The 24062-nt window shown below is 42.2% G+C and overlaps 1 protein-coding gene across 1 annotated transcript in view; it reads right to left on the bottom strand.

Moving 5' to 3' along the window:
* SLC4A4 (solute carrier family 4 member 4) overlaps nt 1-20613 on the bottom strand; it is a 362767-nt gene extending 342154 nt beyond the window's left edge. The window contains exon 1 of the mRNA XM_061420424.1: nt 20531-20613. The gene's annotated coding sequence lies outside the window, so the exon portion shown is untranslated. The remainder of the gene's footprint in view (nt 1-20530) is intronic.
* Nucleotides 20614-24062: the final 3449 nt, after the last annotated feature.

Genomic DNA, 24062 nt, shown 5'->3' with positions numbered 1-24062 from the left:
TCTAGTTTCTTAAAAGTTTGTCCTCTATATATCACACAGCTCAATTGTCTATAATATACTACTAAAACATACACCTATATATTCATTATTCCTCAGACTCCAAGGTTCAGTTTAAGTTACAAAAACTAGTGTTTGAAAGATTCGCTAATTTATTAAAACCATTTTTAGGGACTCTCCTGGCAGTCCAGTGGTTAATATTCTGCACTTCCACTGCAGGGGGAATGGGTTTGAACCCTGGTTGGGGAATTAAGATCCCATATGCCACACATCAGGGCCAAAAATAAGTAAATTTTTTAAAAGACACAATTTGATTTAATGCTAAAAAAAGGTCTTCCAAATGTGACTTTTTTGCCACTTAGATTTACTGCCATTGTTCTACCAGGATTCCCAAATTCTGAATTTACCAGGTGAGTTTGAGACTATATTAATTTCAGAGACTAAATTTAACTAACTATTCCATTAAAAAAAAAATTGTATTCCAAAATTATAAGCAGGTAGAACTGAGATGAAAACAACTGGAACAATGGGAAGAAAAAGTTTTCAAGTACTCAATATCCTTGGTTACTTTTCCCATGACTCTCTGATTGAAAATCAGGACAGCATTTTAAAAGCTGGTCACCTTGGAAAGCATAGAAACCTCTAAAAATAAAAATCAACATTTACAGACTCTGCCATAATGGTTTCCGGGTAAACAGAAAGACATGCTTGCTATTTTACCCCCACATGGAGGTTGTGGTAATTAATTATTCAACATTTGGAAAGTGCTTTAGAGATAAGAAGCTAAGTGCTAAAAACCACCATCAATTTGCAGCAAACTGCACTTAAAGTGAACTCACCAGGTTTACTGTTGGAAACTGAACCATTAGTCTATGTCCATGATTTTTTTCTTTTTCTTTTTTTCTCATTTCATTTAGAACATTAGACCAAACAGCTGACACTCATATGCAACCTTCCTTTCCCTTTAGACAACCTTTGAGTGTCACTGAGTAAAAAACTAGTCCTTAAAATATATAAATTCCAATAATGTGGTTTCACTGGAATTCACAGTGAGATGCTTATTAAGTATCCTTCCTTCTCTGCCTTTTATTAAAGTAACAATATGAACAGTTAATTTATTAAAAATTTCATGTGTAAAGCTTTGAGAGTAATCAAAGTCTAGTTTAACATACTTATACTGTATTAGTGATCATTTAGGCAAACATTTAATGTTCATGACTATACTACATATATAAATTTAGATGAACAATCTAAGAATTGATTAACTTTGATTAATATTCTAATGAAGGCAAGAAGTCATTCTATTTAAATAAAAAAATTAGGTTTTGTTAAGAATTTTTCCTTATTTACAATATATTCTGGTTTTAATCTATTCATTTTAAAACCCAAAACAGTGGTCCAAGATTTAGGAATTATTTTTACCAAAATACAACTAAAACCTACATAAAAGCCAACCTGCCGTAATTCAAGACACATGTATCCCAATGTTCATTGCACACTATTTTTACAACAGTCAGGACATGGAAGCAATCTAAATGTCCACAGGCAGATGAATGGATAAAGAAGATGTGATACACATAAGTAATGGAATATTACTCACCCATAAAAAGGAACAGAACTGGATCATTTATAATGATGTGGGTAGACCTAGAGTCTGTTATACAGAGTGATGCAAGTCAGAAAGAGAAAAATAAATACCATATACTAATGCATATATATGACATCCAGAAAAATGGTACAGATGAACCTATTTGCAGGGCTGGAATAGAGACACGGAGGAATAGGGTGGAATAGGGTGGGAGAAGGGGCAGGTGGGACAAATTGGGAGGGTAATATTGACATACATACACTGCTGCTGCTGCTGCTGCTAAGTCACTTCAGTCGTGTCCGACTCTGTGCAACCCCATAGATGGCAGCCCACCAGGCTCCACCGTCCCTGGGATTCTCCAGGCAGGAACACTGGGGTGGGTTGCCATTTCCTTCTCCAATGCATGAAAGTGAAAAGTGAAGGTGAAGTCGCTCAGTCGTGTCGGACCCTCAGCAACCCCTTGGACTGCAGCTTTCTGGGCTCCTCGGTCCATGGGATTTTCCAGGCAGGAGTACTGGAGTGAGGTGCCATTGCCTTCTCTGACATACATACACTACCAGGTGTAAAACAGCTAGCTAGTGGGAAGCTGCTGCATAGCACAGGGAGCCTAGCTTAGTGTTCTGTGATGACCTAGAGGGATGCATAGGAGACAGGGAGGAAGGCTCCAGATGAATGGGATATATGTATACATATAGCTGATTCACTTTGTTGTGATTCACTTTGTTGGAATACCACATTGCAAAGTAATTACACTCCAATACTAAATTTAAAAAAAAAAAACAAAACCTGTGTTCATGCTAAAAATAAAAAAGAGGAATCATGAAGCAGTTTTTTTCAAGTAGTTTTTATTGGACTATAGTTGCTTCACGGGCTTTCCTGGTGGCTCAGACAGTAAAGAATCTGCCTGCAGTGCAGGAGAACCAGGTTCAGTCCCTGGGATGGGAGGATCCCCTGGAGAAAGGACTAGCTACCCACTCCAGTATTCTTTCCTGGAGAATTCCATGGGCAGTGGAGCCTGGCAGGCTACAATCCACGGGGCCACAAAGTGTCGCATACAACTGAGCGACTAACACACACGTAATTGCTTCATAATGTTGTGTTAGTTTCTGCTCTACAGAAAAGTGAATCAGATATACATATACATATATCCCCTCTTTTTTGAACTTCCTTCCCATTTAGGTCACCCCAGAACACTGAATAGAGTTCCCTGTGCTCTACACTATGTTCTCATTAGTTAACTATTTTATACATAGTAGCAATAGTGGGTATGTGTCAGTCCTGATAAGACAGTAGCCGGCCCCACTCTGCAAAGCCATCATGTGGTAATTGTGGTCACTCTGGGAGTAAAAATACAACATACAAGATACACTCATTCTTACCTATGTCCATTTTGGAAACAATTTTTAGCAGAATATTAATCTTTTTACTTCCTGTCTCTTACACAGTGGAAGATCATATATACAAATGTTATAATTTCATGTTTTAGAGAATTAAAAGCTGTACTGACATAATCTTCTTGGATCTGAGACTTATTTCCATTACATCGAGCTCAATAACATTTCTCTAAAAAGAGGGTTTATGCATTGTAATCCCCAAAATGCACAGTTTTTAAAAAGTCATCTTTGGTTTTAGAAAGGGCTTATTATGAGATGAGTTTTTACCACTTTAAACATGAATACCTTCTACACATCTATCAGTCTTAAATCTTTTATCCATATTCTTCCTTCCCCAAAATTTCTCCCACCAAGAAAACAAAAAGAGCATGGATGTAAAATCTTAAATGTACTCAACACTCCTAACCTAATAGGGGGAAAAAAAAAAGCCCTTCTGGTTGCTGAAGGAGATGTTCTTCGTGAGGCTCCTGGCTCACAGAACAAAACTAACTGTGGAATTCTGCATGGAACCCACAATACAGTGCTCAACCTCCAAATAAGGTAACACCAAAAGACAAATTTTCTCATTGACTCAGCTTGATACTTACTGTGTGTTCCATATAATCTTCAACTTCTATGGATCATTATGTAATAAAAAGGCAGACAAACGATTTTTCATGGTTCACGCCTAATATTGACATTTATTTTAAAGAAACTGAGAATACTTTCAAACAATTGCAAACTAGGGAAGAAAGTGAATCCAAGGAAGGCCTTTTTACAAAAAATTCCTTCAGAGGAAGTACCACAGTATTTCCTCCTCCACTCTGCCAGCTTTAATAAGATATGCCAACAGTGCACTACTGGTGCAAACAGAAGAAATGGGCACAGTTATGTCTTAAAGAAGTGTTTTGTGGCAGACATGATTAGCTATCTCTGTTTCATCGTTAACAGGGCAACCGGACAGTTCCTTAAAAATAAACAATTTACTTATAATATAATTGCCTGGGGTGTTGGGGTGGAGGGGAAGTAAGAAATTTCAGGCACAATGTTTTCCAGCCATACAAATATGAAGAAGATAGAAACCGTCCAAAGGAATTAGCTATGTTCCCAAGTGACTGAGAAATGAATTGGCAGACTGAGCCTCCATGAGAACATTATTTTGAATCAAAACCAAATTTCTAAAACACTCCAGGTGATCAGCTCTATATTTATGGAACTTAAATACAGGACTGTTGAAAAGAACGATTCTGAAATGTTTAAGAAATGAAGCAATTTAATTAAGTGGTAATGCTGTATTTACTGATTGTGTTGTAATGTTCAGATCCAGAACCAGAGTGACAGGAAAGACAAACAGCAAGACTCTGGTGATCTTCTGAGTGCCAGTGTGTGTACTCAGTCATGTCTGACTCTTTGCAACCCCAATGACTGTAGCCCACCAGGCTCCTCTGTCCATGGGATTCTCCAGGCAAGACTACTGGAGTGGGTCACAACCTCCTCCTCCAGGGAATCTTCCCAACCCAGGGACTGAACTCGTGTCTCTTACATTTACAGGCAAATTCCTTACCACTGAGCCACCTGCGAAGCCTGGTGACCTTCTGAGATGGACACTATCACCTGGCCATGAACTGCCTTATCCAGCCACTCCCCAGCACAGCAGCAGAGGTGAGTCCATGTCCCCTATACTCAGAAGGTCCTTACCTAAGTTACTTTGAGAAAGGCTAAAACTAACACACAGACCTACCTAAAAATTTCATTCACTGTACGTCCAAATCCTTCAAATTTAATCATCAGGGATTATCTCCTTTGCTCCTTTCTTCCAGTAAAAATTAAAACTGCGAACACTACTAAGATACATACCACGTTAAATTATTTTTCTTACAAGGATATTGTCAGATTTTTTCCTCTTGCAAGGAAAATCAAGAAAAAAATTAATAAAGAGCATTATCTTTTAAACTCATATTGTACTAAAAAAACTATACTATAAGGGAAATGTAGAGCTGATAAAGTCACATATGATGATAATAACTAACACCTAAATCATTCTCACTGTGTGCTACAAACCCTTCTAAGCATTTCATATTTATTAACTCACTTAAGAGCCTCGGAATTAAAGGAGGGAGTTCAGATGAAGAGCTGGAGCACTAAGGATTTGGGGTCCAGGCTGCACTACCCAGATCTCCTCCTCACAGAGTAGGGGCTTCCCCAGTGGGAATGTTGGGTAACTGATAATGCTCAGCTCAGTCTTACTCAGTCTCCTTACTCCAGAGTCACCTGAGCCAAGGTCAAGCCCTGTCCAAGGACAGCCCCCATCTCACGACTGGCTAACATGGGGTAGAAAGGCCTGGCTCCCTTACCTCGAGACAAGACAACTCTGAAGGGTCTGCTTGGCTCCGGAACTCCCAAGGGGATCAGCAGAGGCCTTGGCTGCCATCGTATTGACTTCACCTCCTCCTCCTGCCCCATCCAACTTCCTTCACTCCCTCACAGGTATTATATACCTCAGCACAAGCCCCAGTAAACATCCCGCCCAATCAGAACCTGCTTTCCAGGAACCTAGGACTCAAGTCCAGGCACTTTGGCTCCAGAGTCCATGCCCATAAACAGTACACTGAAATTCTGACGGTAAGGCAGATTCAGAAAACAAGCTCCATGGGTGTTTCCACAGGCCTCGGAACCTATAGGTACAAAGAGGTCTTGGCAACAAGAACCGAAATTTGCCACAGGACTGCTGGATCTCTGCAAGCTTCCCTCATTTCTGGGGTCTGTCAGCCGTGCTCACCATCAATCCTTTCATGACTGTCTACTCAGGCCTCTTCACTGAAGGCCACTGACTACTGGAGAATGCCACTGTTCTGCCCAGAATCCTCTCTCCTGGTCTCCTAATCCTCGAAACCTATGAGGAAGACACAGCCACCACCTCAGGCTCCATCACCCCAGAGCCCTACTCTGCTACCTGGTTGAAGCAGCCCTCCCTGGCCCATGCTTCTCAGACTCCCTCATGGAAATGGGTCCTTCCACTCTGTCTTACAGTCTCTCTCTCAATACAGCTAAGGCCTCGTTGTTAGGGCACAGTCCCCATCATGGCCCTCTCTGGTCTTTGCTTGTGGTCCAGTGTTCAGAACGCTGCACTTCTAATGCATGGGGTGTGGGTTCGATCTCCAGGTGGGGAACTAAGATTCCACATGCCATGTGGCACTGCCAAAGAAACCAAACCAAAACAACAACAAAAACTGTTCAACATGCTCAAACATGCTCAATTCATGAGAACACACACTTTGAGGGTCACTGCCCACCATGAAAGCAAAGAGCAAAACCCTTAATCCTTGTTCAGACATAGCTCAGACATCCTCTTTACAACATAAAAGATAAGCAAAAGAACGTCTAAATATTGTAAAGTAATTAGCCTCTAATTAAAATAAATAAATTTAAATTAAAAAAAATAAAGCACAGCAATATGAGAACACATATGTGGAGCAACAGCTCCACACAACTGCAGCCCAAAGAGCACTGCTGAACTGTATAAAGACCATGAGAAAATGAACAAAAGGGGAAATTATTTGCAATAGATTGCTAAGAAAGGAGATAAGTGTGTGCAATTCATTTTAGAATGATATACATCAGAAACATATTTTAAGACAATTTTAACTGGATGCTTACTTAGGTAAGCTTCAGTTATCAGAAAATTCAATGAAAGTGAATACTTCATACTGTAATGACGGTAGATAAATAGATCACTCCTGCAGTTTAAGCAGACAGAGCTTTATTTCCCAGAGATGGGCTTCCCAAAACATGACTTCCCCTCCCTTGATTCCACAGACTGGGATCCATGGTACCTTCAGGCATTCACACCCTACCATCACTGCTCCCTAAGTCGTCAGGGCTCTGTTAGATCCCATATCCCTCGATGCCCACCTTAGAACTGAACCCTTCACTGTCTAAGTAAGACTGAGAAGTTATACCACCAGCTCCTTATTCAAGCTGCCACCTGCTTAAAGCCTGGGCCTACTCGAGCCTGGTTTTTTCCGCCACGTCGGTTTCTATATAAAGGACATAGTATTATTCAAATCCTTATACTAGAGTCCTTCCATCACAGAAGCTAAGAGCTGTGGGTCAAACAGGAATACATGGCACTGGACTTCCCAAGCTATTTAATCTGTGGATATAATACGACATCTAGGGTATCCAACTCACTTATTTTTAAATCTACAAAATAAATTTCACTTAGTTAGGAAAGCAAACTCTTTTAGAGTAATGGAATTATCCCAAACGAACCCTGAACCAAAAGTGTTGGTTTTAATTACTCAGAAACACCCAATTTGATTTTCTCAGCCAGCAAGGTGTGGACTTGATTTAGAGAAATTTTACAAGGAGTGTTAAAGGATGCGATCATTTTATAGCTTCAAGTAAAACAATGCATTTACACTAGTACCTTCCGGTCAAGGTCAAGAGCTAAGATAAGACTGGATGAAGCAGGTAAACTTTATCGGAAATGTCATGTGAGGCCAGACCCACGATCCCCCAGACCACCCTTCAGTGACATCTGACACAGACATCAAAGAGCAAGAGACCATTCTACAAAGTGGAAAGAGACTCACACAAAGGGTCCTGACGGAGCCGAGTCCAGACAGAAGACTGTCCAAAGAGACCTATAGATCAAACATAGCCATCCTTTCTTTTAAATTGTACAAATACTGCATCTACCTAAAGATTTATTTGGGCCTCTCAAGAAGCCAGTTTCTCCTCCTGGGGTAAAATGTTGCTCACAGAAATACCTACTACATAAATTTAAACTCTTCTTTTATGTTAAACCTATGTCTCTCAGTTGTGTGGTCTCCCTAGCACTGCTGTCCTTGGATTTGCGGCAGAGAATTCACGACTTTCCTTAGACTTGGACTCAGATGAAGGTGAGGTCTCCTTTCAGACTTCACTGTTCAAGACTACAGCACTCATATCGATTTAAAGACACCCCCCTACTCTCATGATATGCAGTGTATTTCTCTAGACCTTTCCCAGGTATGTCTGTCTTGAGGTGCAAGAACAAACCTTTGAGGGAGCCATGTAGGAAAAATTCACAAGGTTCAGACACATGGATGAACACAGACATTCAGCATGAAAAGATCCCTATTAGGAGGTGATGTGTGTGTGTGTGTGTTAGTTACTCAGTCACGTCCAACTCTTTGTGATCCCATGAACCGTAGCCCATGAGGCTTCTCTGTCCATGGAGTTCTCCAGGCAAGAATACCAGAGTGGATAGCCATTCCCTTCTCCAGGGGATCTTCCTGACCCAGGGATCAAATCTAAGGCTCCAGCATTGGAGGCAGATTCTTTACCATCTGAGCTACCAGGGAAGTCCTAGGAGGTAATAACTGAACTCAAATATGTGCTCAAATGCAATATTTATCAATACACCAAAGAATAGTGAAATTCTTGAGATTTCACTGGAAATATCATTTACACATAATAAGTAAAACATCTGGGGCTTCACCAGTGATCTAGTGATAAAGAATCTGCCTTGCCATGCAAGGGACACAGGATCGATCCCTGGTGGGGGAATTAAGTTCCTACATGGCACAGAGCAACTGAATTCAAGTGCCTCAACTAAAGAGCCTATGAGTCACAACAAAAGATCCCACACAGCGCAACTAAGACCCAACACAGCCAAATAAACAAACAATAAAAATAAACACATGTTCTCTAATGTCTCAATATGTTGTGCATTAGCTTCTATTATAAGGCACACATACTATAAGGCAAATAATATACATCAAATAATACACAGATATATACAGTAATGATATTCTCTTATCTTTATATAAAGCCCAGTATTATCACAATGCCCTAAGAGCTGTACTATAAAGAAGTTTTACTTTCCCTCACTTTTATTTCTGTTACATCTTCCAAAGATTTTATGAGAACAACATCTGGATTTAAAACTCCTGGTTCAATACAGTATAAAAGAATGATTTGAGTGAGGCAAACACCAAATTCACAGACGTGGATACCTAAGTTAATGAATGACTCCCCCGTCACCTACCACAGGAGGCACCCATTAGGTTTGTCAAATGATACTCAGAAAGTATCTGGGCGACAAAGAACTTATGCGTTTGAACTGTGGTGTTGGAGAAGACTCTTGAGAGTCCCTTGGACTGCAAGGAGATCCAACCAGTCCATCCTAAAGGAAATCAGTCCTGAATATTCATTGGAAGGACGGATGCTGAAGCTGAAACTCTAATACTTCGGCCACCTGATGTGAAGAACTGACTCACTGGAAAAGACTCTGATGCTGGGAAAGACTGAAGGCAGGAGGAAAAGGGGACAACAGAGGATGAGATGGTTGGATGGCATCACCGACTTGAAGGACATGACTTTGAGCAGGCTCCAGGAGTTGATGATGGACAGGGAAGCCTGGTGTGCTGCAGTCCATGGGGTTGCAAAGAGTCGGACACGACTCAGCGACTGAACTGACCCCAAAGTACTAGGTGTACTTCATTTCAACGTGTTTTTTTTTTTTTTAACAATACCTTCTATACATATTCTTCAGAGAAGGCATAAAAATTACAATTCCTTATAAACTTTTTTTTAGGTAAATGCCTCTTTAGAAATCTTAAAAGCAGTGCTCATTGGGGTAAGCTGGGTGAAAGCTAAGTAAAAACTGGACTATATTTTTCTAATTTCCTGTGAGCCTACAATTATTTCAAAACAAAAAGGTTTTTTTAAGTGCTAACAATTCATTTTTACTTTCAAGAAATTAATGCATAAAACTGCATCCAATTCAGAGACTAGATAAAATAGAGTCCTATCTAAATAAAAAGGTTAGATCATTTTTCCAAGGAACTATAAAATATAAAACATCACAAACTCTAATAACAAAAGTTTCATCCCCAAAGTTACTGGATTCCAAACTTCATGAAAACATATTTCACAAGAAATATTTGAAAGACCAAATAGCAATGATCAAAGCTATTGATACTACAGTGGAGGAATTTCTCTAGAAGAAATAGACTTCAGATTAAATTTGAGTGTAATGATTGGGCATCTCTGACTGGTCTGTCCAGATTTTTTAAGTGACTAATTATCATTCCACTAAGTAAGTATTTTCACTACAAAATATGCTATCCACTGTGAGGACCAGGAAAGCTACTCTGACACAGTTCTCACAGTGAGGAGGCAGAAAGTGTACGAAGACAACAGGAACACATATGAAACCAAAGGCAATGCAGAACAGTAGGCAATAAAGGGATCAATTAGTGTACAATTCACTGCTGAACATTTTGGCAATAAAAAGTGTGAGTACTTGAATAATATTTTCTTCTGATGTTTCTAGACGGATGTTTTAGTTTCATATCTTAATGTACTTTTCAAGGGAAATTATCTGATCTCATTTATCTACATCTTTTGAGACGCTTCCTATCCGCCTTCTCTCTTTTCCCTGGCAAAGCAGTTCAACTTGTAAAACTGCAAATGTGTGAACTGTGTGTTTCTTCTCAACCTGTTAACACTCAGCAATTTTCTAAAAGCGATTGTAATCAGTACGCTAGCCATCTCCTGCCACAAAGCCCTACTCTCTGCTAACATCAGGAGTGCTCATCTCACATTCCTAAGGACACGTCTCTAGAGGTCAAAGGAATGAAGGCATTTCTGCAGCAGCTCGAGGTGTGAGGCCTCGATGCAGCTGCAGTCGACATGCAACACTCGAGGGGAAGGTTCTAGGAGGGCAGCCATCCATACAAGGTCCAATCAAACTGCCCGGCTGAGGATCTCACTCCGTCCTCAGCTGAACTAACAAGTTTCACAAATAACACTTTGAGAACTTCATTCATGGTCAGTCTGGGGTAGAAAGTACCAAAGCCTGCCTTGTGTTAAAGACATTAAGAACCTCCAGGGACTTCCCTGGTGGCATAGTGGATAAGAACCCACCTGCCAATGCAGAGAACATAGGTTCGATCCCTGATCCTAGAAGATTTCACATGCTGCAGAGCAACTAAGTCCCAGCACCACAACTACTGAGCCCGTGCGCCACCCTTACTTAAGCCTGCACACTCTAGAGCCTGCAAGCCACCACTAATGACTGATGCTTCAACTACAGAAGCCCCCTGCGCCCTAGAGCCTGCAAGTTGCCACTACTGAAGCGCATGAACCTAGAGCCTGTGCTCCGTAGCAAGAGAAGCCACCACAATGAGAAACACAAGCACGGCACCTAGAGAGTAGCTCCCGCTCTCTGCAACTAGAGAAAGCTCACATGCAGCAACAAAGACCCAGCAAGCCAAAAATAATTTTTTTAAATACATAATAAACAAACAAATATAGCACTGTGTACATGTCAAAAGAATTGAAAAAAAAAAAAAAGAATCTCTCCATCAGGCCATTAGAGACAACAGATTTCCACGCTGAAGAGCAGGAGAAATGGAAGAGCTACTCTCACTTCACTCTCATGGGACATCAGTTTAGATATTATCATTGTCATGATCCTACTCTTTAAATAGTTGCTCTTCCCTAAATCCACAGCGTCAATGTCTTTTAAACGTCACAAGTGCTGAGTAGACACAAAAGAGAGGAGTCTTGCGTCTAGCATTTAACACAGCAATAACCAGACATGCTTGGGTGCTTTTTGTTTTTAAAAGACCCACTTTAACTTCTTACAGGAATGAAATCACCCAGAACAGAAGATGAGGCTTTCTGAAATTCACTATTTGTAAAATAGTAGTTTAACAAGGCAGACCATAATTACCCCTTGTATTTATTTCAATTTTCCATAGCATTATGTCTGTAACAAGAAAACAAAAGCTGTCTTGTTATTCCAGATGATTCCATTTTTCCAGTAAATCACCCTAAAGCAGCCACATTAGGGTCAAGCGCATATGAGGGATGCTACCTAAAATGTAAACGTCCTCATAAAATATAGACTAACTTATGTTATTCTGAAGCAATATGTATTATACACTCAGTACTCTGAGAACTGCAAAACAGTTTTACTTAAATGACAAAAGCCAACCAGCCAACACTACCACCACCAGCTCTCAAAAAAAAAGGAAAAGACTCAAATATGAGAAAAAAGAAAATTCAGCCTTTGGGTAAGAAAATCTAACTAGATTTACACATCAAATTCCAAGTTCCTTCTGCTGCAAGTCTGGTTTTGCAAAGGGATACCTTCTATTGTTTATCATGTAATTCTCCAAAATAAAGATCATGCAAATTCTCATTATATTTCATTTAAATATAAATATAGGCATTAAACTCCTTTTCAGGTGAAGAAATAAAGAGGGTCAGAAAGTCACACCAAAAGTTGAGAGTCAGACCTTTCAAAGGATTAGGAATCACTGCTTTACACGAGTTTATAAAGTATATGCTGCAAGTTTGCTTCTGACATTATAATCAACGTATCTGAGAATGATCTTATCCATGCTAAGCTGAAAGGGCTCTCTACAAGCTCCAGTTATCAGATTGTTCATCTTTAAATATTCAGTTTTTCACGAAACATGGTTACCAGGGTATCAGCACTGGAAAACCCACTACAAGATTTTAAATCTGAAAATTGTTGGCCAGCATTCTAATTATAGAAGCAAAAAATATTCAGTGCGTAAGCTCTGAGGGCTCACCCATAGGGTGAAGAGCACTTTAATCATTTTCGAGGGTTCTCCCGGTCCTGTGTGTGTTACTTGGGGGCATAAACTTGATATGAGCTATATAGTGAAACGGGTGATCTCAAGCTGCTGGCTATTAGACTCAATTTTTCAAGCTGATGTTTAATAAACCCTGTTCCCTGCTCAGCTTTAGCATAAAAAGTAAAAGTCCTAGAGAAAAAAAAATGTAAAAACAGTGTGAAGCATGCAGAGTTAACAGTTCAAAAAGACTGCTTAAGTGTGTAGTTCATTCATTCAGCAAACAAGCATTTATTACTGTGTCAGGAACTGTTCTCACTTGTTGGCACAATTCAAGAGTAAGGTATGTTTAGAACACAACAACAATAATGAAATAACTAAAATATGTTTGGCCATTTACAGTTTTGAAGAAAGCTTTAAAAATAACACCTCAGTTGTCTTCCATAATAGCTCTAATGAATTCGGTTTTACAGCCATTTTAATAACAATGAAAAAATAAGAGATCTAGATGATTTTCTAAATTCTCTAAATCAAGTAACTTATAAGTAATAGAGCTGGGTCTCCAACTCATACCTTCCAAACGTACATTTCCATCAGTCACTGGGCAGAACCACATTACAAGATGCTCTACTCTCATGGGAACCACAGAGGATATATTCTGTACGGTTCTGAACTGTGTTAAAGCTTTTAAGGAAAAAGTTTTACAGATCCAGACTAGGGTGTGTACAAGTTCAAATATTTCTATTCAAACAAGATACTACAAAAACTGTTTAGAAGCAACTAGGCCCAAGATGTTGCAAGATTCTACTTCTCCGCAGACATGCTGAGTATCTGCTCATCTAATACATCAGCACATGCTAAAGGGCACACTCACAGGTGCCATGACAGTCCATAAAGGGCCAAAATGTGGGCTGTGGCCCAAATCCTGGAAATCCCCGCCCATTCCCCAAAATAGATGGAATCGCCTCCCACTTGTTAGCCTATAAAATTACCCAGTCCATAAAAACCAACAACCCCATACCTCCTGGGCTCTGGAGCCCCTCTCATCTTCTGAGATGGCCACATGCTCCCTATGGAACGTATATCTCTCTGAATAAACTCATTTTCACTTAAAAAAACTGCTCTAATCTCTTCACCCATTTATTTTAGTTATTATATAAAAACACTGGTGAAATGAGTCTGCCTGGTTAGCTGAGCTTTCTAGACAAATAAAGTAGGTTTACTCCACAAGTCCTAAAATGTTCCTTACTTGGGATAATATACTGGACAGAAACTCCTAAGCCAAAACCTTGAACTAGAACTTCACAGAAGAAAAACAAAGCCAATAAACATATTAAAAAATACAAAAGGTACTCCAGGAAATGCAAATTAAAACCACAATGTGATACCACTACATATCCACTGCTGCTGCTGCTGCTAAGTCGCATCAGTCGTGTCTGACTCTGTGCGACCCCATAGACGGCAGCCCACCAGGCTCCACCGTCCCTGGGATTCTCCAGGCAAGAACACTAGAGTGGGTTGCCATTTCGTTCTCTAATGCAGGAAAGTGAAAAGTGAAAGTGAAGTCGCTCAGTCTTGTCCGACTCTTAGCGACCCCATGGACTGCAGCCTACCAGGCTCCTCTGTCCATGGGATTTTCCAGGCAAGAGTACTGGAGTGGGGTGCCATTGCCTTCTCCGACATATCCACTAGAATGGCTAAAATTAAAAAGAGAGATAACAGTAGCTGTTTTTAAGGATATGCGGCCGCCAAAACTCTCATTAGATGCTGCTATCACTATCTACTAAGACTGGCTCAACAATTCAACTCATAACACACATCCCAAATTCCTACCCATACTAAAAGACATATGTAAGAATGCTCAGAGCACTGCTTTTCATAATAACCAAAAACTGGGGGAAAAAAACCTCAAATATCCATCAAGAGTGAAATGGATAAATAAATGTGGCCTTCTCATAAAATGAAACACGACAGTACAATGAGAAAAAACAAACTGTTGCAAAACGCAAAACAAGAATGAACCTCACACATATAACACTGAGCAAAAGAAGTGAGGCAAAAAGGATACAGAACATGTATTCTTGTAGAAAGTTCAATAACAGGTAAAAGTAACCTGCAGCCCCAGAAGGGACTTCAGGAGGAAAGCTACCCTTGGTGGGAGGAGAGTGGGGCTTCTGGCTGCTGACAGTGGCCTATGTCTTGGCCTTTGGTGCTGATGCCCAGGGCTCTATTCACTTAGGTAAATCACTGAACCGTTTACTTATCATTAAACGACACACATACTTTTCTATACCATACTTTTCCCTGGTAGCTCAGTTGTAAAGAATCCGCTTGTCAATGCAATAGACGCAGGTTTAATCTCCAGGTCGGGAAGATCCCCTGGAGAAAGGAATGGCAACCCACTCCAGTATTCTTGCCTGGAGAATCTCACAGACAGAGGAGCCTGGCAGGTTGCAAAGAGTTGGACACTACTTAACAACTAAACAACAACATACTTTTCTATACACGTTATATTTCCATAAAAACTTAGACAGACAGGAAGAAGAGTAGGAGAAAAGAAAGAAAGAAAGGAGAAACGGAAGAGGGGAAAGGAAATGTATGAAGTGATGTTATCAGGACGGTGGAAAGAGTCCTCAACCACCAAGCTTCTTTTCATTCTCACGTCTCTTAGCTCTTAATCGATCTCTTCCTTGACTACCAAGCTGTTCTCGGGGACTTTTGAATGTTATCCATGCAGCTGCCAGTACCAGGCCATTTCTATCTTCCAATCTGTAGTTTACTATTTACCATAGGACTAGATATGTTATAATCAGTCACACTGCATGTGAACAGCCACTCATATGAGGGATCTCCTATGAGTAAAGTGAATCCTCTTTAATGTAGGTCTTTGTTTTTAACCTCTGTTTTGCCTGCTTAGAGGCTGTTTTGCTGACGAATATGCCAGATACAGGAGTTACCAAAAGATGGAGATGTTCCTGGGCTCTAGGGCTTTCCTGGTGGCTCAAATGTCTAGTAAAGAATCAGTCTGTAACCCAGCAGGAGGAGAAGGGGATGACAGAGGACAAGATGGTTGGATGACATCACTGACTCAATGCACATGAGTTTGAGCAAGCTCCAGGAGAAGGTGAAGGACAGGGAAACCTGGAGTGCTTCCGCCCATGGGGTCACAAACAGCCAGACACAATTGAGCGAGAGAACAACAACAATAACCCAGGAAACCCCAGTTTGATCCCTGGGTCAGGAAGATCGCCCACAGAAGGGAATGGCAAACCACCAGTATTCTGGCCTGGAGAATTCCATGGACAAAGGAGCCTGGCGGCCTACAGCCCATGGGGTCGCAAAGAGTCAGACATGATTGAGCTACTAATACTAACACTTTCACTTTTTCACTGGGCTCTACCCATGAATACTAGGTCTCTAGGCTAAAGCTAGAATCAACCAACATAAAATTCCAGATCCCAGGAGTTTACTTACTTCCAAAGTAAGTATAAGAGAATATCACTAGTGAATACGTTTATAAAAAAGAAAAGAACTGCTAACTTCTTATCCAAGACATTATGAACAGCTTTGCTAACTATGTCATTCATAGAACATCCTATCAGTTTCAAAGAATATATTCCTTTCTCATTTTGTATTTTTAATAACTCTGATTTTTTAAATCCTCCCAAAAAGTATACTGCAACTTTTATTTAAAACTTCAAGGCTTCCAAAACAGAAACTCAAGTGCAACAGACAAAGTCTCTTTCTACACAGTAATCCACAATGTAAAAAAAAAAAAAACCTGAAATACTACTTGTAAAATCCTTTTACATCTTAATTTATGTAACTTCTTTCTGTACTCATTCTCCATGAAAAATAAAAGTTAGCTCTCAAGACTGGAGCTAGAACTGGGGCACACAAACTGAAAAAAGTCACCCACGGGCACTGCTGCTGCTGTTGCAGCTGCTAAGTCACTTCAGTCGTGTCCGACTCTGTGCGACCCCATAGACGGCAGCCCACCAGGCTCCCTCATCCCTGGGATTCTCCAGGCAAGAACACTGGAGTGGCTTGCCATTTCCTTCTCCAATGCATGAAAGTGAAAAGTGAAAGTGAAGTCGCTCAGTCATGTCCGACCCTCAGCGACCCCATGGACTGCAGCCCACCAGGCTCCTCAGTCCATGGGATTTTCCAGGCAGGAGTACTGGAGTGGGGTGCCATTGCCTTCTCTGCACAGGCACTGCAGGTCCTGAAATAAAGAAGAGCTGGGTGTGTGCATCCACTACACAGAATGATAAACAAGGAGCAGAAACTCTCACCTTACATCAGATCAATGTTTATCTGCTTTAGTATCTTAAAAACTGTAACTAAAACAACACTCATTCGAGGACAGTCATTTCAGAAACAGGTATCAGTAGTTCAAAGATGAAATATTCATTCCCACCTCAACCAATAATTTTCCACTTAGTTTAAGAAAAGCATACAAAGTTCCCTGTGCCTTGGCTTCTTCATCTTTTAAACAAGCATGATAATCCCTTACATCTACTTAATTTGCAGAAAAAGATAATGCTTTGGCTTCTAGAAACAACTATAGGTGTACAGGGTTTCACCATGATGAGGTCTATCTCCATCTTTTCGAACATGTAACTTAATCCAAAGGCAAATAAGACCATATCATCGAGGGTGAAATTATGAACCTCATGAAGAAGATTGGAAGAAAAAGTTTTTTCTCTTCTTTGTCACAGCAGGTAAATAAATCCATCATATTTCATAGCTGGCTGTCCTTTTGATGCCCTGTTGGAAATGCCATTCCACTGCAGAGACTAGAGAAATGCAATAAAAGTCATTGCCACAAAATCATTATGACAGTCATAAATACAGCTTTCAGATAAAATAATCAGCCACCTCTACAAATGAGGAGTACTCGTGCACCTGTGCATGTGCCTGTGTGTTGTGCATAATGTACATCGGACAAAAGGCCTGAGTAAAATGGTAGGTTAGAAAAATCCATCTTCACTGCTGGAAAAATAACCAACAGTGTGCACTACAGGGGATATAAAATATCACATTAGTGTTAGAAGGACAGCAGCATATTTTCTACTTGTGACATAAATCAAACTCTTAGCTATTGGGAGAAAGGCAAACATGTACGTGAAATACAACTTAGCCCTGATCTTGTATGAACAAAACATTATTCTTTCCCTTCTTTCAAATTCCTACATTATGTAAAAAATCCCCGAAAGTAGCAAGATCTAGTTTTGTAAAGTCTTACGAACTTTATGTAAGTTTAGGATGTTCCTAAACTATGTGTTTTGCTCAATGGCCCTCCGCACCACACTAATTTCATAATTCACAGGTTGACCTCAGAAACTGCAGCCACAGTGAGAATCCAGATATGTGTTCCGCTCACAGCTTCCTCTGTCCCATCAAATCATGTACCCTGATTCTTTTCATTCAGCTATATAAAGGAAAAACTCCTTAAAACTTTCATCATTGCTACATTTTTCTCTTCTGAGTTTGTTCTTTCCACTCCCAGTCTTCATACCTATCAACTCCAGTCTCGGCTTTCATTCACATTAAAAACGAACACCAAAAACGCTCCAGGAAACAAGCAGATGATGTGTATTGGCACACTTAAGTAGCAGTGACTTCTCACAGGACTAACAACACTAGTCCTCGTGGACTGCAGCGCCCTCAGAGGCAGGCGGAGAAACCTGATTACCTACGTGATTCACCAACTAATGTGTATTTCCTTTCCTTAAGTGTTGTGTTTTCTTTAAGATGTAAGCCATGGCCAGACATCGATCTTGTTATCAGAACGAGGGATCAGAACCTGAAAATTATACTTGCCAGAGCTCAGTGAAAAATGAAATTACCACCAGAGTGTGCTAGAATTTGTCCCAAAGGTTACCCATTTCTATCACATTTTTTCTGTAAATATGATTCCCTGTAGTGCTTTCACACATGGGTGTAAACCCAAAATGTATTCTAATCCTTTAAAAGATGAAAATAATAACACGAATATTCCTACATTTAAAGTCCTTTTATGTTAACAAAATGAACTAAAAGAGATACACCACTATAAACAGTACATTATGGATATTTCATTGGCTGGCATGCCTTATATATGTTACTAAGGGTCATTCTGTAGAATGACCCCGAACCATTAAATGATACTCCAAATCTCATTTTGAAAACAACTTCTTGACGGTGTCTAAGGTGGACATGCCTAGAACTATCAAACTATCCCATCTTATCCCTCCCACACTCATACCCTGATAAATGCGCTTTGCCTCAAGAGTCCATAAGAGTTCTACTTTCCTCTCTCTACCCATATATGTGGCAGGTTTTTGTCATCTTACCAGAGACGCTGAGATAAAGTAAAAACTATTGAATTTCAAGATGTAATAGCAAGAGAACAGAATCCTATCACTACATTTAACTTTAAAATGAAAGTAAAAGTTTTTTTCTCAGTTGTTAAAGCTATAAAAAAAGAAGCAGACATTTTCCTTTGACTGAAGCTATACCAATAACCTCAGTCTAAGTGCCATTATGACCATGAAAATCACTTAAATGCTAATGTGATAGATACAAGGAAGAGAGTTCTTAAGTCAGAAGCCTTTCAAAAGACATTATGTTGGCTGTAAGAAGCTACTGGATACTGTTCTCATTGCTGTGAACAACCTATTCAAATCAACATGAAAAAATAAGCCCTAATGGGCAAAGTATGCTTAAATTTAATTCAGGTAATATTCAAACTCCAAGTCCCAGATACAAGGAAAAGGGGAAATATGGTACAAGGCAGTGTCTCTCAGGAAAGGAACCATTCCAGGATTTGAGACAATGTGTGTTTGGCACAACCCAGTGTTCACGATTTCCCATTAGCCCCAACTTTCTCCAGCACTGAAGTGAAATGGGAAAAGAAATGAGGAACATAAACCAAAACTGTTAAATGCTCTTCATTGTCAAGTCTGGAAAGAGCTTGCTGAGGGCCAATTACGTTGTGAAGGTAAGGCCTTGAGAAGGAGTGAGGGGTGGGGGGGAAAACACGGAAGTTTTACAAGGAACTCTTCTGAAAAATGGTTTACCATGGTCGAACAGAGGTAGAATGGCTTCCTTCTCCATCTTTCCTATCAAGTTCGGGTTTTTTTGGTGTTGCGATTCTTTTGTTCTTTAATTAACTTCCCTTCTTGCAGGGCTTGCTGCAGTTTGCTGATGTAGTTCCCAACTGCTACCTTCCTTTGGCGACTCTTATTAACGGACTGGCAAAGGCTGGGTAAAATGCACTTAAGAAAGAAGAAATCACCTCCTCTTGCCAAGACGCACATGTGCCCAGTACCTGAGGAAGAGCTCCACTGTCGCCGGCCAAGAGAAATTCCAGTTTAACCTCCCCTTTCCAAATCAACAGCAAAGAAGCGTGTGTGTGTGTGCCACTTGCAGAGAATCTGCCTGACTCACCCCCGCTTTCGGCGTGCCAGGGAGAGATGTGAATGATCGGTCTCCCGGCTGATAGTGAAGTGGGGGTCGCGGTCCCAGTGGCACCGAAAGTCCCCTGCCCCCATCCTCCGGCCTCCCCCGCTAGTGTGTCTGGGGATGTCTCCCTCTCCGGCAGGTGCCCGGCCACGCTGGGGCCACCAAAGCTCACCCAGGCAGGAACACACGTGTCCTGCGCCGGAGCCCAGCCCCCGGGATACAGTGGCCCCACAGTCCGGGCAGGGACGCCAGGTGAGCGCCGCGGAGGGGTGTCGGGGAGCGGGGCGGGCTTGACCATGCGGGTGCAGCAGGACCATCCAACGTCCCCCTCTAAACGCTAAGAAGAAAAAAGTACTTTTCCGCGGAATCTGCTTCCACACTCCGCCTGGCGCCCAGCCCCCGAAGATGCCCGGCCCGCAACTGACCTCTCTCTCTCACTCCCCGCGCGCGCCCAGGCCGCCCGCGCCCCCTCCAGGACCTGCCCCGAGCTGACCCTCCTTCCCCGGCCGTGGCCGGGTGCTCACCTCCTGGGGTCCGGCTTCCGTCGCTCGTCCAGTTTGGCGGTTGAGTGTGGGGCTGCAGCAACCGCTGCCGCCGCCGCCTTCGCTGCCACCGCCGCTGCCGCCGCCTCCGAAACGCTGCCCGGCGCGCCGCCGGGGCTGGAAACCGGGAGCCCGCGGGATCCCGGGAGGCGCGGGCCCGGGGCGCGGCGGGGCCGAACCGCGGGAAGTTGTCGGCGCGAGGCGCGGGGCTCGAGCCACCCCCGCCCAAGTAGTCACAACTTAGCAGTCCGGGTGGGTGCGCGCTCCGGGGCGGAGGGAGGCGAGGACAGGGCGAGGGCGCGGGGGCGGGAGGGTCTCCGGAGCCGGCAGGACTGGACCCTGAAAGAGGGGAGAGAGCGAGCGCGGGGGCAGATGTCTACACGGCCCGCGTGGTGCCTGGCGGGTGAGTGTGTGAGAGCGCGGGGCGTCTACTCTACTTTGCCTTCTGCAGCTCCTGCATATTTATGGGGATCGCCGAGGTTCCTGCCGGTAACTACCACTGCAGCAGCGGCGCCCGGCCCGGACGCCCCTCGGGAGCGAGCCCGGGGAGGGGGGTGGATCGGGAGGGCGGCGGTGGCGGAGGCTGTGCCACGAGCGCGAGCCCGCGATCCATATTTAAAGCCGCCACTGGCCTCGGCCGGCCCCCCGGCCCTGCCCTCGCTCGCGCCCGCCCGCCCGCCCGGCCCCCAACGCTCCCGGCCGCCGCTCGGCGTCACCAGCCCGGGCATCGCGGCGGCGGGGAGGGGCCTCGGGCCGCACCGCCCCCGGGGGCCCGGGCTCTGGGCGCCGCGTCCGGCTGGAACTGACCGAAGACCCGGCTCCTGACCCGCCGCCTCCGCTTCCCTGGGTTCCCTCTGTCTCTCTCTCTCTCTCTCTCTGGCTCTGCCTCTGACTCTGTCTGTCTGTCTGTCTGTCTCGCGCTCTCTCTCTCTCTCTCTCTCTCGTGCCCTGAGCCGGCTGCTAAGTCCCAGCTTTTTGTCCGATTTACAAGAGTTCCCCGCTGGGGAGAGCTTCCTCTCTCTTGCAGAACTGAAATGACTGGGACAGATCACTCTTGAAGCTACTTTTATAAAAGTGGAGGGAAACAGGTAGAGAGCGCGCTGCCAGCACGCTGTGTGAAGTTGTTCACCTCTAGCACGATGCCTGGGGAGAGCGCAGCTGTCAGCCTTGTCCTTCGCTTGTCACTGATGACTTCTGTCTTCCTCAACCAGTTTGGGAAACATCTTTAGTCATCCAAGGGAGTTTCTTGAGGATATAAATGGATTATTGTATTTACTCTGTTTCTAAGGCTAATAGAGGTTTAAGTCCTCTTTGCCAAGCAAATAATACTACTAATAATATATCAATGACCAGCCCCATTTTAATCAGTTAAGTAGACCATAAATATATGAACAGACTGTCGGCACTGACACCATCTAATGTTCTGAATACTGCTAGAGAGTAGCCACTTAATGGATTTGAGCCACACAGTATATGATGTAAGCCCATGTGCATTTCCTATTAATATATATTATATATTTAATATACATGTGGAAGTCACTGACCAAACTGCATCTCTGAGGGTAACCACCGGAACACATAAAACCCTACAGAAATAATGTCACATGCTCACTACCTCCGCCAAAGATTTGTTTCCAAATTCTTTCTTCAATAGCAAGTAAAAGTCACCCAGTTGTGTCTGACTCTTTGCGACCCCATGGACTATACAGTCCATGGAATTCTCCAGGCCAGAATACTGGAGTTGGTAGCTGTCTCTTCTCCAGGGGCTCTTCCCAACCCAAGAATCGAACCCAGGTCTCCCGCATTGCAGGCGGATTCTTTACCAGCTGAGCCACAAGGGAAGCCCTTTCTTCAATCCTAACCTATAATTAATAAGACCCCTAGTGGGGAAAAAAATCTGGAGGAAAATAACTTGGAGACAAAAGTCTTCTTTCTAGTATTTAAAACTGGAATAGACATATTATTTATTGTACCTCACCAATGCTGGCAAAACAGGTATATACTTGAACCTTTAAAAAAAAAAAAAAAAAAAACCTAGTGTGTTTAAAATCCTTGGTTAGTGCTCAGAAGACACTGGGATGACCAGAAAGTATCTAATGTCTAAAATTGAAATGCATTAATGTCATGTGTCTGGCTGTTGTTACCTCAATGCTCACACATTTTACATTACCCACTGCAATAACATGGGAAATTCAAGTTTTGGTTTTTTTTTTACTTAAATGTAAAGATTTTGCCTACATAACTATACTTTGTTTTTAGACTAATGTTAAAATTAACTTTCAGTCCCTGAGCACACAGTTAGCAAGAATCAGCAACCCCAAAGTAAGCTCACAGGAAAAGAGAAGCCACTTTTGTATTAAGAATTTGCCATTGCTGTTCAGCAGTTTTTCACACTGTGGATTATGTATTTCAACATAGCTGGCAATTTCTCATTATCATCGTGAACCAGCCATGAATGGTCAGTGTTGGTGACTGTTTGGGAAAGGAAAAGTCCAAGAAACTTATGTTTTCCAATATTCTGCTGCAAAATACATCAAACTGGCCTTTACACAAACCAAAAAAGTAACCCTTAAAGGCATTTTCCTATCAAGATGGACAAAATTTTACCCTGAAAGGAGTATAAAGTTGGAGAGTGGGGTGGGAGGCAGAGAGAGAATTAGAGCACTGTGGGGTGCGGGGTTGTGTGCCCCTTATATTAATGAGAAAAAAAGAGTTGTCTTTGGCAAAAAGCCAGCAATCTGTTATCATTCTCATTACTTGATGTTTGCTATCCTACAATTAAAAGCGCAGGTTCCATTTCCTTTCCTATTGACTATTGTCCAGTAATTGAGATGCATGTGTTTTTCTTTTGAAAGGTCATTGATTAACTTTTCTCGTTATCTCTGCGTGTGGTCACCTTTGCTATTGCTATTCAGAGCTGAAAAAAGTGAAAGTGAAGTTGCTCAGTTGTCCCACTCTTTGCGACCCCATGGACTGTAGCCCACCAGGCTCCTCCATCCATGGAATTTTCTAGGCAAGAGTACTGGAGTGGGTTGCCATTTCCTTCTCCAGTTCAGAGACAGGACAATGAATTCTGAGACCTTTTTTCACCAATCCTAAAACACACTATGTCCCTTGATTCTCACGAGCCCAAAGAAAGCTTTATTTGTTCATTTCATACTGGTGTTCACACAGCTTGGTGACAAGAAAAATGAACAGAAAAAATGAATGGAATTAGAAAAACAATATAAGTAATCTTTACTGATAATGATTTATTTGTTTAATAAATAACTCTCTCTGCTAAATGACCTTCTAGGATACTAACCCACTATTTTAGCTTATCAATCAAGTTTCTTTGATATCATCCAAGGTCCTTATGGGCACCTAAAGGAAACAAAGATGAGAGGAAGAACCTTTGTGTCAATGGCAGGCACCACCTAGTGGCAGCAGGTGATGAAACCTCATGTTGGCATGATGTCTCCAGCAAGAATGAAGATGAAAGGTTTTCAATAGGTGGTTCAGACATTCCTGGTCT

Source organism: Bos javanicus, chromosome 6 (genome assembly GCF_032452875.1).
Source record: "Bos javanicus breed banteng chromosome 6, ARS-OSU_banteng_1.0, whole genome shotgun sequence".
Taxonomy (NCBI): Eukaryota; Metazoa; Chordata; class Mammalia; order Artiodactyla; family Bovidae; genus Bos; species Bos javanicus.
Note: the sequence above shows the minus strand (reverse complement) of the source record. Positions and strands in the feature narration are given on the sequence as shown.